The sequence below is a fragment of the Trichechus manatus genome, unplaced genomic scaffold (genome assembly GCF_000243295.1).
Source record: "Trichechus manatus latirostris isolate Lorelei unplaced genomic scaffold, TriManLat1.0 scaffold00012, whole genome shotgun sequence".
Lineage (NCBI taxonomy): Eukaryota > Metazoa > Chordata > Mammalia > Sirenia > Trichechidae > Trichechus > Trichechus manatus.
The window spans coordinates 31,118,441-31,133,696 of NW_004443948.1; the positions used below are offsets into that span (position 1 = coordinate 31,118,441).

At 42.0% G+C, this 15,256-nt stretch overlaps 2 long non-coding RNA genes across 2 annotated transcripts in view; both read left to right on the forward strand.

Annotated features, from left to right (window-relative positions):
- LOC111819580 (uncharacterized) overlaps positions 1-14,162 on the forward strand; it is an 82,325-nt gene extending 68,163 nt beyond the window's left edge. Inside the window, exon 5 of the long non-coding RNA XR_002823173.1 lies at positions 14,111-14,162. This is a non-coding gene — a long non-coding RNA (uncharacterized LOC111819580). The remainder of the gene's footprint in view (positions 1-14,110) is intronic.
- On the forward strand, positions 7,954-13,230 carry LOC111819581 (uncharacterized). The gene is made up of 3 exons (XR_002823174.1): positions 7,954-8,088; positions 10,922-11,744; positions 13,185-13,230. It is a non-coding gene; the product is annotated as an uncharacterized LOC111819581 (long non-coding RNA).
- Positions 14,163-15,256: the final 1,094 nt, after the last annotated feature.

Below are 15,256 nucleotides of genomic sequence, written 5' to 3' on the forward strand. Positions count from 1 at the left end.
CAAATGCTCCTTTGTTTGGAATCCAGCCGTATGGTTCCACTTAACCTCAAGGAAGGTGCTGGGAGGTGTGCTTCACTGTGTACTCTGGAAGAAATGGAAACAGGCTTGGTGATAAGTGTGGTTCTTGCACACGTAAACCCTGTCTCAGGGGTGGGCAGCTAGATTGCCTCTAGTTCTTTACAACTAAAAATGATGCCATAGCCAACGTCCCCTTTCTTGTACTCCGGGGACCTGCATGCTAATGTCCTTGGCTTATAAACCCAGGAATGGAGTTACCAGGTCATAGGATGTGCACATACTCATTTTGGTCAAGGTGGGTCCCTTTGCGGTCTGGACTGGCAACACCAGTCACCTCTGTCCTCACGTCTTCGTCTACAATTGCCATGCTTCAGCTTTCTTATTTTGGTAGACTAATATGTATAAGTAGCCCTCGTGGTGTACTGGTTACGAGCTTGGCTGCTAACCAAAAGACTGGCAGTTTGAATCCACCAGCCGCTCCTTGGAAACCCCATGGGGCAGTTCTACTCTGTCCTATGGGGTCGCTACGAGTCAGAATCGACTCGACAGCAGCAGGTAATACGTATAAATAAATACTGTTTTCATTTGCATTTTTCCAGTTGCTATTGATTTTGAGCATCTCTTCATATTCTTGTTAACCCTTGGATCCTCACCTCTCTAATTTGCTGAGCTGTATTCTTTGCTCATCTTTTCATTGTAGTTCTTGTCTTTATTATTATTCAAAGAATATTGTTTATGTTGAATTTATCTTTTTAGACTTAAAAAATGCTTATTAAGGAATCCTTCCCACCCCTTTGGTCACCTTTCAACATGTAGAGTCCACACTTGAAATGTTTGGGGGTAGGGATTCACTTTTATTTTCTCCATGTGATGAATCATTTTTGGCTACATCACCTACTGAATACTCTGTCCTTTGTCTATTAATTTATGATGCCAGCCTTGTCATATATTAGCTTCCCACATATATATGCATCTGTCTCTGAGCTCTGTTCTCTCTGTTGGTCAATTTGTCTGCTTCTTTTGCCAATACATTCCTTATTTTACTTACTGTCATTCCGAGGTACATCAATATCAAGTATATTAGGTTTTCTTTCTTTCCTCTTTTTTTTAGAGGTTGACTTAGCTACATGTGGGCTTTTATTTTTCTATATAAATACTGGAGCATGTTCATCCTGTTCTTAAAAGAAAAATAATTCCAACTATGGGTTGCCATTGGATTTGTATGTAGTTTAATTTGCGGGCCATTAACAGCCTTAACTGTGTCCCCATCTATTCAGCTTATCGTCTATGCCCTTTATTAGCATTTTAAAATTTTATCTATTGTATTCTTGTTAATTTTTGGTTCACTTTGTTTCAAGATGCTTTATAGTGTTTATTATTATAAGTAAGATCCCATTTGTATGATATTTTCCAAGTAGCTATTGCTGGTGTGAAGCAACGCTGTTGATTTTTGTAGTTCGCTCACATATCTAGCAATCCTGAAGAAGAAACTCTCGTTAGTTTTAATAGTTTGTCTGTTGACACTGTTGGTTTTTCTTGAGAGATGATCACAATATCTACAAATAATAACAGTTTATTTCTTTCCAGAATCCTTATACATTTTCTCTTTTGTTTTTTTTTCCTCCCTAATGATTTCTGCTCTCCAGTACTAGGTTAAATAGTAGCTGTATTAGTGATTGTACTCGTTTTGTTTTCATTGTTATAGGAAAGGCACCTAAAGTTTCTCATTAATATAATATTTGGTGTCTTTAGATTTTGATATTTAATCTTTATTACCTTAATAGAATTTTCTTCAATTTCTCTCATCGAAAAGCCTTTTAAAAATATCATAATAGAAATAAAATTTTATTTGATGCTATTCTTTACTTTTTGCATTGCGTGATATAATACCTTTTTTTTTTCCTTAGTCTGATAATGTGGTAGATTACACTGATATGTTTGTGTTTGAATTCCTAAGATAAACCCAACGTGGTCATGGTATATTATGAACCTCAAAGAGAAAACAACTGTCGTTGCTCCTGTGTGCAGGACCACTGGAGATCAGTCCTACAAAAGGAGACCCTCATTAACTCTAGCTTGTGTTTCTATTCTCGTCTTTATCTCCATACTAAGTTATGTTTCTATTTCCAGGCACTTACATAAACTGTTTTTGCCATTTAGAAATTTTTCAAAATGCTAGGGTTCAGTGTTTTAAACAAGAAATTTTACTTTATTGTTCCATTCTTGAATTCTTGAAATTTTGGAAAACACAGAGAAGTGAGGTAGGAAGAGAAACACACCAATGATCATGAAGACCGCGCAAGACCAAGCACCGTTTGTATATAGGTTCCCCTGAGTCCGAGCCAAACCCGTTGCCATCTAGTCGATTTCGACTCACAGTGATCCTATAGGACAGAGTAGGACTGCCCCACAGGGTTTCCAAGGAGCAGCTGGTGCATATCAACTGCCAACCTTTTGGTTAGCAGCCGAGCTCTTAACCATTGCGCCACCAGGGCTCCAACAACGATAACAACAGGAAGAGAAATAAACACGTAAACCACTGTCACCCAGAGACAACCACCATTAACATTTTAACTTGAGTAGTCACAACAACCAAATGCTTTTCCAGAAGAACTTCATTCATATGCTGAGTCAACTTAATAGGGAAAAACAGCCAGAGTCCAGCACTCACTGCTCTGATGAACCCTCCACCTTCAGCGCTGCTGGGAAGGAAGGGGATGTTTGCCGAAATTCCACAGAAGCTATGGGTATTCTTTTTGTGTCTATTGCATAATGTAAGCTGTGAGCCTTCCCTCCAGTTATGGTGCCAACTGGCTAGACAGAACTTGGGCTCAGTTTCAAGTCATATTATCTCGCATGTACTTTGTTGTTGTTGTTAGGTGCCGTTGAGTTGGTTCTGACTCATAGAGAGCCTGTGTACGACAGAACGAAACACTGCCTGGTCCTGTGCCATCCTCACAACCGTTGTTATGCTTCAGCCCATTGTTGCAGCCACTGTGTCAATCCATCTCATCGAGGGTCTTCCTCTTTTTCGCTGGCTCTCTCCTTTACCAAGCATGATGTCCTTCTTCAGGGACTGATCCCTCCCAATAACATGTCCAAAGTATGTGAGACGTACTCTTGCCATCCTTGCTTCTAAGGGGCATTCTGGTTGTAGTTCTTCCAAGATAGATTTGTTCGTTCTTCCGGCAGTCCATGGTATATTCAATATTCTTTGCCAGCACCACAATTCAAAGACGTCGGTTCTTCTTCCTTCTTCCTTATTCGTCGTCCAGCTTTCCCATGTATATGAGGTGATTGAAAACACCATGGTTTGAGTCAGGTGCACCTTGGTCTGCAAGATGACATCTTTGCTTTCCAACACTTTAAAGAGGTCTTTTGCCCAGATTTGCCCAATGCAATGCATCTTTTGATTTCTTAACTGCTACTTCCGTGGGAGTTGACTGTGGATCTAAGTAAAATGAAATCCGTGACAACTTCAGTCTTTTCTCTGTTTATCATGATGTTGCTTATTGGTCCAGTTGTGAGGATTTTTGTTTTCTATATGTTGAGGTGTAATCCATACTTAAGGCTGTGGTCTCTGATCATCATCAGTAAGTGCTTCAAGTCCTCTTAACTTTCAGCAAGCAAGGTTGTGTCATCTGCATATCACAGGTTAGTAATGAGTGTTCCTCCAATCCTAATGCCCTGTTGTTCTCCATGTAGTTCAGCTTCTCGGATTATTTGCTCAGCATACAGACTGAATATGTATGGCGAAAGAATACAACCCTGACGCACACCTTTCCTGACTTTAAACCATGCAGTATGTCCTTGTTCTGTTCAAAAAATTGCCTCTTGATCCATGTACAGATTTCTCATGAGCACAATTAAGTGTTCTGGAATTCCCATTCTCCGCAATGTTATCCATAATTTATTATGATTCACACAGTCGAAAACCTTAACATAGTCAATAAAACACAGGTAAACATCTTTCTGGTATTCTCTGCTTTCAGCCAGAATCCATCTGACATCAGCAATGATATCCCTGGTTCCACGTCCTCTTCTGAATCCTGCTTAAATTTCTGGTAGTTCCCTTTTGGTGTACTGCTGCAGCTGCTTTTGAATGATCTTCAGCAAAATTTTACTTGTGTGTGATATGAATGATATTCTCTGATAATTTCTGATTTAGTTGGATCACCTTTCTTGGGAATAGGCATAAATATGGATCTCCTCCAGTCAGTTGGTCAGGTAGCTGTCTTCCAAATTTCTTGGCAAGTATTTTAGTAGGGAATAAAAGACACTGACAAACTGGTTAGTCATGGAGTGAGTTGAAGCTCTGGATGAGCATTGAAGCCAGACCCAGTATATTTTAAAATAACTGCTAAAAAGACATATGAGATTCTTTCTGCTGTTTGGCCAAGTAGCTTAACTAGCTCTATTAAAACGTTTGACATCTTTTCAGTCCTTGATGTTCTCTGAAGAATGGGCAACATTCTCTGGGTCTGAAAATTTTTATTATGGAGTCCTGGCGGCATAATGGTTAAGAGCTCAGCTGCTTACCAAAAGGTCAGCGTTTGAATCTACCAGCCGCTCCTTGGAAAAACCCTATGGAGCAGTTCTATTCTGTCCTATAGGGTTGTTATGAGTCAGGATTGACTCAATGGCAACGAGTATTTTTCTTATGAATAATTTTGCAAGTGCCTAGTTTTAATTTTTCACAGAGCTTGAGCTGGATATTCTCCATCATCCCTACAGATCCTTTCTCTGCACTTCTCTGCCCTCCTCCAAGTGCTGGAAAGAGGCCAATTTCTCCAGACTGCATCACTCAGGCTCCCTGGCCCTGAGGCTTCTAGTTGGGTTTGGCCAATGAGAGGTCCTGTTTTATCATACTCCATACTACCCCCTCCCCAGACCCGGTGGCCTGTGGTATCAACAGATGCTGTATTCCTGTACCTACAGTCACAATTCCTTTTGAGTGACCTCTCTCCTATGACTAAAGCCCTCACTGGGTTCAGGGAACATCATTCCTTCCCTCTGCCCCTTTGGGCTTATGACAATAATGGCAGCTCTTATAGGTCTTTCTCAACCTTTGCCCTCATCACTGTAAACAGTCCCTTTAGTAAATCAGCTGCTAGCCGAAAGATCAGTGATTCGAACTCCCCAGCCCCTCTTTGGGTAGAGAAGTGGCAGTCGGCTTCCATAAAAATTACAGCCTCAGAAACCCTATAGGGCAGTTTTACTCCATCCTATAGGGTCTCTATGAGTTGGAATCAACTCTACAGCAGTGGTTTTCTTTTTTGTTTTTTTTGAGTGTGCCTGAGTCAAGACACTTGCTGAAAGTTCCAGCCACATCCCACAGACTGGTATATTGTGAGGCTTTTGAATTGTGGTGTTGGTGAAGAATATTGAATATACCGTGGCCCGCCAGAAGAATGAACAAGTCTGTCTTGGAAGAAGTACAGCCAGAGTGCTTCTTGGAAGCGAGGATGGGGAGACTTCGTCTTTTGTACTTTGGACATGTTATCAGGAGGGATCAGTCCCTGGAGAAGGACATCGTGCATGGTAAAGTAGAGGGTCAGCAAAAAAGAGGAAGACCCTCAACAAGATGGATTGACACAGCGGCTGCAACAATGGGCTCAAACATAGTAACGATTGTGAGGGTGGTGCAGGACTGGACGGTGTTTTGTTCTGTTGTGCATAGGGTCGCTATGAATCGGAACTGACTCGACAGCACCTAACAACAACAACAATATGCTTAGGACAAGACCTTCCTGCTCTTTGGACCCAGGCTAGAGCTTGTTTGTCTTTGACGGGCTCCATATTGGAATTTAAAGATGGCAGTCGTATAGGAATTCCCTGTATGAACTTGTGGAACCACCACTTTATGGTTCGGTGGAGGGCAGCCCCTTTGACCACTGGGTACTGCTGTTTAACTGTGAATTACACATTGAACCTCATGGCTGCCCATTACATTTCTCTTTTTTTTTTTTTATCTTATTGTATTTTAGTTGAAATTTTACAGCGCGGATTAGTTTCTTTCAAAAATTTATACACAAATAGTTTTGTGACATTGGTTGCAATCCCCACAATGAGTCAGCACTCTCCCCCTTTCCTTTTACACCCTGGGTTCCCTGTGTACATGCCTCTAGTTTTGCTATACCTTCCTGCCTTCTCGTCTTTGCTTTTGGGCGGTGTTGCCCATTTGGTCTCGTATACTTGGTTGAACTAAGAAGTATGTTCCTCACGTGTGTTACTGTTTGTTTTATGGGCCTGTCTAATCTTTAGCTGAAAGGTGGACTTCAGGAGTGGCTTCATTTCTGAGTCAGCAGGGTGTCAGGGGGCCATAGTCTTGGGGGTTCCTCAAGTTTCTGTCAGACCAGTAAGTCTGGTCTTTTTTTGTGAATTTGAATTTTGTTCTACATTTTTCTCCCACTCTGTCTAGAACCTTCTATTGTGATCCCTGTCAGAGCAGTTGATGGTGGTAGCTGGGCACTGTCTAGTTCTTCTGGCTCTGATTTTGCTTTGACACCAGATAGATACCCTGGCAGAGTTTCTTTCATTATAACTTTAGCCTTCATATTAATATGATGGTGACGATGATGATAGTAAAGATAATACTTTGTGTCAGGCATGAGATAGGACTGTCATTTGTTTCACTGTTGACCTTAGGGAATGGAGGTCTAGAGAGAAGTGAAGTCACACACACGGTAAGTGGCCAAGCAGAGACTCAATCCAGATCTACCTAACTCCAAATCCTGAGCATTGAACATGTTCCTGTCTTTCCACTTCTAGATTTTGCTATATTGATTCTTATTTCACCTTATTACTCTATCCCAGAAACAACTTATGATATCAGGGATTTCCGTAAAGATTTCAGCCTAGAAAATCCTAGGGCCCTACGGGGAAGTTTTACCCTGTCTCATGGGTTTGCTATGAGTCAAAAATTGACTCAACGGCACCAAACAACAACCACCACGTGTGCTAAAGTAGATTTCTCAAGACGTATTGGATTTCACTTCAAAATGCCTAATGGTAACACTAGCTTTGAATGGTACTTATTGTATTGATCCACATAAACCCTAATATAGAAGAAAAATACTGTGTTGGACATTCTATGTTTGCACCTCTGTGTTCCAACTTGTTTACAGTCCCTTGCCTGTGGGTCTTGGTTGAGTTCAGCTAATATGAGGCATGACCAGAAGATCAGAGCCTGAGAAAAATGTGAAATCATGGCTCCAATGACTGCATGCCATCTGGGCTCTGGGTTTGCAGTGGCTGCATTTCTCCACTGAAGGCTGTAGCTCCTGTTGGGTGATCCTCTTTTAGGACCTGCTCCTGCCCCTTGCTCCTGTAGGCTTAAGTGTTGTAACAGCCCTCTGCTGTTGCTGCCCCTAACCATGCCCACTATTCAGGTCCTCATGAAACTTGCCTTTCTTACTTCATTTGACTGTGCTACCCAGTTCCTGCCAGGAGCCTTAAGTGAGAACATTTTATGACTTGCCCAAAGCTAAAAAATGAGTAAGTTAAAGAATAAAACCCACATACAAGAATCACCTTCTTTCACCCTTAGATGGAAAACTGGACAGGTTTAAATGACCTTAAAGAAATAATTTTGTCAAGACGAATAACGACAAAAACTCACCTGAGAACCAGTGGCCCTTCTGTGGTGCCCAACCAGCTTTTGATGTATCTCATGGCCAGTTCCTCTAAAGGCATTCAGAGAACCACCAGCGTAAGATGAGCTGATGATCATGGACATTTTCAGATTTGTTGCTGTAGTTAGCTGCCTTCAAGTTGGCCTCTGATTTATGGCAACCCTCTGCACAATGGAATGAAATTTTGCCCAGTCCTGCACCATCCCCATAATCAGTTGTGGATGGAACTGTTGTGATCCATTGGATTTTCATTAGCTGATTTTCAAAAGTAGATAACCAGACCTTTCTTCCTAGTTTATCTTAGTCTGGAAGCTCTTCTGAAATCTATTCAGCATCATAGCAACATGCGAGCCTCCGCTGATGGACATCACTGATGGGTGGTGCTGTGCACGAGGTGCATTGGCTGGGAATTGAAGCTGGGTCTCCCTCGTGGAAGGTGAGGATTCTACCTCTGAACCACCAATGTCCCTTTCTTTTAGATTTTCATCTACAATATTGACTTACTAAATCTTATCCATAGGGAAACAGTTTTAATAATATTTTGATCTTAAATTGATTCTCCCTATAATTCTCTGATGTCTTTAATTATACTATCAATAAAAGAATCTTTTTACCTCTGACTTTGCAAAATTACCACCTTTTCATGATTGATAGCTACATGAATAGTTTTCCTGATATTTTAACTTTAAAAGCAATGTACTTTGAAATGAAAATTTTAGGGCATAGCTCAACAGTGAGAAAACTGTTGTTTTAGGGATGACTGTAGCCCCTGGAATGAATGTAAAGTGGAAAATGTCACTGTGGTTTGAGATTATGATTAGAGATAATGGTGTGTCTTTTGAAAGATCCAAAGTGAGGAATAATATTCTAAAAACAGTAGTTTGAAAACATATACTCATGATAGCTCCAACTCCTTTCTCTGAATAGCTGTTCATCCTTTGCATAAAGCAAAGCTGCTCTGGAGTGTCCCTGTGCTAAAGAGTGGCAATGTGGGCTGTTCCAAGGCCACCCTGTCTGCAATCATCTACCTCACCTGCTCAGATAGGGTGGGGTTATCTTAGCTAGTCACTTGCAGAAGTATCCACTGGGAAACTGTATGCCAGCCTTTCTAGCTTTAAGGCTTCCCATGTGTTCTGATGGATTTGCCTGGAGCCCCTTCATTGACTGGTGATGGTGGTGGTGGGGAAGACCCCTTTCCTGTGCCCGTAAGGAGAAGGCGGCACTCTTCAATAGGCAGATGATTGTAAGAGTCTCTCATGCTTTGTCCTTTGTAGATCTCTGTTTTCATGGTTGGGGAACAGGAACGGGTAATGAGGGCATGGCTGGGGTTATGGTTCATAAGACCTGAAAGGTGAACCTGGCCACGTGTTTTGTGGCATTTTTCAGAAAGCAGGATACTTGATGTTTCATTGTTCTCAATTTTCATCCCTGGTAGCTAATTTAGGGGTAAAATGAAAAATCATATTTGATAAAGTTTTAAATGACTCTTGATGCCAGCTAGAGCAATAAAATTGGCTGTGTCTTTGGTAGATCTTCCTGCCCATTTTTCTACTCTAAAGAAGCATAATATTTAAGCCATCTCAGACAGGTTAGAAGCCCTGTAGTTCTTTCAAGGAGTTGATGTTTGTCACCTTTAATGACTGATGCTAGCACTTGACCATAACTAGCAAAGTGTCCAACTCAGTTACAACCTACCTCCTTCAGCTTACAGCTTACGTCCTTCTTTCTTCCTTCTTCAGTGCTGGAATAGAACTATTTAGCTCCATATTCCAGTCTATCCTCCTTATAAATGTGAAGGTAGATGCTCTTTGGAGCCCTGGTGGGGCAGTGGTTGAGAGCTCGGCTGCTAACCAAAAGGTTGGCAGTTCGAATCCACCAGCCACTCCTTGGAAACCCTATGGGCAGTTCTCCTCTGTCCTCTAGGGTTGCTATGAGTTGGAATCGACCTGAAGGCAACAGGGTTAGGTTTTTTTGGTTTTGCTTAGTTGTTCTTTAACTCATCTCAGGAGCTTTTTTTCCCTCCTTCCCTTCTTTCCTTCCTTTCTTCCTCTCTCTCTCTTTCTATTTCCATGCCTCCCTACCTTGCTCCCTCCCTTCTTTCTTTTCTGCCTTCCTTTATTCCTTCCTTTTAGTTTATTAGTCCTGAATCTTTGCATTTTGCGGGCGTGTAGTCACCTGTGCCAACATGTTACTTAATTTTAGGGTCAGAGTTAGACTTTTGTCTTTGGTTTCACAAATGATGTCCGAGGTTGCCAAGGCAAATGTTAATACATCTCCCATTCAGGAAGAATTTTCCAGACAGGGACATTTGCTTGAAAGTTATGACGTGCTTTGTGAGTTTCAGGGAATTTGTAAACATTTATTATATATTTTGGGTAAAGATAATCTGGAAAACATGAGAAGGAAGGAGGGAAAATATGAACCCAAGTTCTCTCCAGGAGAGTTTCAGAAGGGAGAAGATGAGTAAAGTTTCATTTTGAGGGTGATTTTGTGGCCTCGGTTGGATTCATTTGCACATTCCATGGGTGAGCCAGCCACTTGGAGTGGTGATAGAGGGGCTGATTTAGAAAGGAAACAAAATTCTTGTACAGGTTATCAAACATGGGCCAAATGACTTTAGTCAAACTTACTAAGTACAGCTAAAGGTCCGTGGAGAGAGGGGAAGGAGTCAGGGAAAGTTTCTTGTAATCCGTGTCATTTGACCTGAACGTTTAAGCCAAGTTCAGACATGGAGAGATGGAGGTGAGGAGAGACAGGAGGATAGCTAAAAGTTTCCCCATAAATAGGACAGCATGAACCAGGCACGGTTTGTAGATGCTGGTTGGTTCTGGTTCGATGAAATTAACCTGGTGCATAGCTCCTAATAGCATTATTTTCTAGAGGAAGTCAGAAGGAAATCATCCAGGAAATCTGTATGATGGGATCATTAAACATTTCAGTGAAAGGTACCCTTGCAATTAATTTTATTTGCCACATGTATGCTTATGAATCACTACATTTGTTAGGATGTTGTGAAAAGGTCAAAACTAATTGTATGTTGTTATGATGAGCTTAAAACTCTAGCTGTCATTTGTTATGTTGGGTCCCTTGGGATAATGCAGACTCAATTCCATCCCTACATTGGAGTTTTGAGTGTCATTTTTTAAACCTTTAATGAGAATGTTTCTTTCATCACTGAAATTTGGCTTATTATCCTTAATGCCACCAAACTACTTTAAATCTTGGTGAGGCTTTCTTAAAAATGGTCTCACTTTAATTTACTGCCCTAGGTACAGAATTCTTCATGAAGACAAGGAAAAGCAGTCTGCCTTTTCAGAGATTCTGCAAGTAGCTTAATGACAGATCTGCAAGTACTGAAGAAATTATAAACACATTTAAAATTTTCTCTTAACACTGGTTACTTGAAAATCTTTATGTTGTGTGTGTTCTCCCTTCCTAAGATGACTATATTTCTTGGTCTCCGACTGAAGAATCTACCAGCATGTGTTCCTTGTGAGCAGACGGAGATGCAAATCTAAGGAAAACTCAACCACATTCACAATTATGGCCTCCAAAAATCAAGTGTCTCAACAAATCTTTGCCTTTGAAATTTGACCTGTTCAGTTCTAATATTCTCAAAGGCAAGGACTGTATTGTCTTCATGTAGCAGATATCTACATGATGTGTGTGCGGGAGGTTTTTCCTTCATTATGTCGTTGTTAGCTGCCGTCAAGTTGACCCTCGACTCCTGGTGAGCCCATGCACAACGGAGCTAAATGCTGCTTGGTCCTGTGCCATCCCGATGATCGATTGAGGATCACACTGTTGTGATCCATAGGAAGTAGATCACCAGGCCTGTCTTCCTAGTCTGTCTTAGTCTGGAAACTCTGCTGAAACCTGTTCAATACCATAGCGACATGAAAGCCTCCGATGACAGATGGGTGGTGGCCAGGCATGAAGTGCATTGGCTAGGAATGGAACCCAGGTCTTCCGCATGGAAAGCAAGAATTGTACCACTGAACCACCAATGACAAGTCTTTGTTTACTACTCATTACATGCAAGAGAGGAGCCCCGGTGGCACAGCGGTTAAGAGCTCTGCTGCTAACCAAAAGGTCAGCAGTTCAAATCCACCAGCTGCTCTTTGGAAACCCTATGGGGCAGTTCTACTCTGTCCGTTAGGGTTGCTATGAGTCGGAATCAACTCGACAGCAACTTTTTTTTTTTTTTTTTTTACTGCAAGAGGTTGGACAGATTACATAGAGTGACTGAAGCGTAAAAGGGATAATTAGGTTCATTCCTCTAGAAGTTTATTATCAGCTGGGAGATCACAATCTAATGGTTTCCCCTGAGGTTGATGGAAGCATGAAGAGGCTTGAGCAGCTCACAGGGTCTATCACATCATGCTATTCGTGTGTCTTCAGTAATGTGACCTGAATGGCTTGCCTTGGGAATGAGAGGTGTTCAAAGAGTAATTTCAAATGAGTAACACAGCTAGTCCAGAGATTAGGTGAGGAGTTCATTTTATTAAATATTAAGAGCTAGAACATGACATTTTTCTACTGAAATGCTTTGGCATTTGGTATGCTTCAGTGCTGCTTCCAGGAGACGCTGATAGCTATTTTGCCGTCAGTTCTACTCCAAGATGGTAGGAGATGATTAATTACTCTGCGGTTAGTTCTTTAAAAAGTGAGTCAAGATTTGTATTAAAATACAAAGATAAGATGGTGTAGTGTTTGTGGTTAACAGTCCAGGTTCTGGAATCTTCTACATTCAAGTGAAAGTCTTGCCTCTCTAACTAAAAAATCAGTCTGACCTCGGTTGAGCTCCCTAACGTCCTTTCTGGCAGTTTCCTTCTCTGCGATGGAGATAGTAATGCAGAGTGCCAACCTCTTGAAGCTGTGGAGGGGATGCTCGGAGATCTTGTATACCAGGACTGAGCAGGGTTTGACTGAGAATATACAGCCTCTAAGAGTTAGTAGAGAGAGCGTATGGTTGTAAAAACGGTCAGCAGTTCAAATCCACCAGCCACTCCTTGGAAACCCTATGGGGCAGCTCTACTCTGTCCTTATAGGGTCGCTGTAAGTCTGAATCGACTTAATGGCAACGGGTTTGGTTTTGTTTTTTGGTGTCATCTGGTAGTTTATCTGCCACTCCTCTGGCCCAGGCCACGCACGATATCATCCTACCCCTGGGTGACTGAGAGAGCCTGCGGGGTGAACTCCCTGTCTTCCTCCTTCCAGTTTTCCTTTAGTCAGTTCTTTCTCTATCCTTAGCCAGAGTGATTCTTACCTGCCAGGCCCACTACAAAAATCAGTTGCTGCCGAGTGGATTCCAACTCATGGTGACCCCATGTGTGTCAGAGTACAACTGCTTCCTAGAGTTTTCAGTGGCTGGTTTTTCAGAAGTAGATCACCAGGACTTTCTTCTGAGGTGCCTCTGGGTGGACTTACATCACCAACCTTTCAGTTAGTATGTTAACTGTTTGTACCATACAAGGACTCCAGATCCGTCACATCCTTTTGCATTTTACATTTTGTTGTTGTTTTTGTTAGGTGCCATCGAGTCAGTTCCGACTCAAAGTGACCTCACGTACAACAGAAGGAAACACTGCCCGGTCCTGCACCGTCCTCAGCCCAATGTTACAACCACTGTGTCAATCCATCTCACTGAAGGTCTTCCTCTTTTTCGGTGACACTCTACTTTACCAAGCATGATGTCCTTCTCCAGGGGCTGATCCCTCCTGACAGCGCGTCCAAAGTACGTGAGATGTAGTCTCACCATCCTTGCTTCTAAGGAGCATTCTGGTTGTACTTCTTCCAACAGATTTGTTTGTTCTTTGGCAGTCCATGGTATATTCAATATTCTTCACCAACACCATAATTCAAAGGCATCCATTCTTCTTTGTCTTCCTTATCCATTGTCCTGCTTTCACATGCATAGGAGGTGATTGAAAACACCATGGCTTGGGTCAGGCGCACCTTAGTCTTCAAGGTGGCATTTTAGTCACACCAAGTTCTTTTGTTTCCTCCAACATCCTGGCCCTCTTCTGTTGCATTTCCATCCGTTCAAAAATGCTACTCTCTCAGCCTGGAACACTGACTGCCCCGTCTTTTGTACCTCCGTTCACTGAATAACTCTGAGTGACTTGTCTGATCGTACGTTTTTTTCTTCCAGGAAGCCTTCTTTGCCCCTGCTCTAGGTTAAATACTTCTGCTGTGTGCTTCTTTAAAGCCCTGATGGTGCAGTGGTTAAGAGCTCAGCTGCTAACCAAAAGGTGGGCAGTTTCAATCCACTAGCTGCTCCTTGGAAACCCTATGGGGCAGTTCTACCTTGTCCTATAAAGTCACTGTGAGTTGGAATCAACTTGACGGCAACAGGCTTTTTTTTTTTTTGGTGTGTTCCTTTAGCATCTGACTTCCCTAGAGGAAGTGCTAATCCTGCTTTGAGTAATACGTTGCTTTTCTTCTTCATTTTACAGTAGACTATGTGAGGGCACGAACCATATCTGTCTTCCTCATCATGTTATCCCCAGACGCTGGAATGGTGCCCAGAATGTGGCGAGCACTTTCATTGGTTGGGTGAGTTTTCCCTTCCCAGTATCCTTTTATCGTATACTCACTGACGTTCTGAGTGCCGTGTAAACTATTTCTTTTTTTTTTTTTTTTTTAAATTGCTGTGCTTTAAGTGAAAGTTTACAATTCAAGTTAGTCTCTCATACAAAAATGTATACATACATTGTTATGTGACCCTAGTTGCTCTCCCTGTACTGTGACAGCACACTCTTCCTTTCCATCCCAGATTTCCCGTGTCCATTCAACCAGTTCCTGACCCCCTCTGCCTTCTCATCTCGTCTCAGGGTGGGAGCTTCCCACTTAGTCTCATGTATCTACTTGAGCTAAGAAGCACAGTCTTCACAAGTATCATTTTATGTCCCATAGTCCAGCCTAATCTTTGTCTGAAGAGTTGGCCTCGGAAATTGTTTTAGTTCTAGGCTGATAGAGAATCCAGGGGCCATGTTTTCTGGGGTTCCTCCAGTCTGGTCTTTTTACTAGAATTTGAGTTCTGCACCCCACCTTTCTCTTGCTGCATCAGGGACTCTCTGTTGTGTTCCCTGTCAGGGCGGTCATTGGTGGTAGCCAGGCACCATCTAGTTCTGGTCTCAGGCCGATGAAGTCTCTGGTTTACGTGGCCCTTTCTGTCTCCTGGGCTAATACTTTCCTTGTGTCTATGGTGCTCTTCTTTCTCCTTTGCCATGTAAACTATTTATGAAATTTGATTTTGAAACACAGAGATGAATGGTTTCATCTTACTGTAGTAACTAGATACTTGGCGTAAACTGAAAGAATTTTTAACTTAGAAACGACTGTGTCTATCTGAACAGGTAGTGTCCCTGGGTGGTGCAAATGGTTAACACCCTTGGCTGCTAACCAAAAGGTCGGGGGATCAAGTCTACCCAGAGGCTTCTCAGAAGAAAAGACGAGCAATCTACTTCTGAAAAATCGGTCATTGAAAACCCTACGGGGCACAATTCTACTCTGACACACGTGGGTTGCCATGAGTCACAGTCGACTCCACAGCAAATGTTTTTTATCTAAACAGGTAAGGAAAAAAAAAAACCCAAACC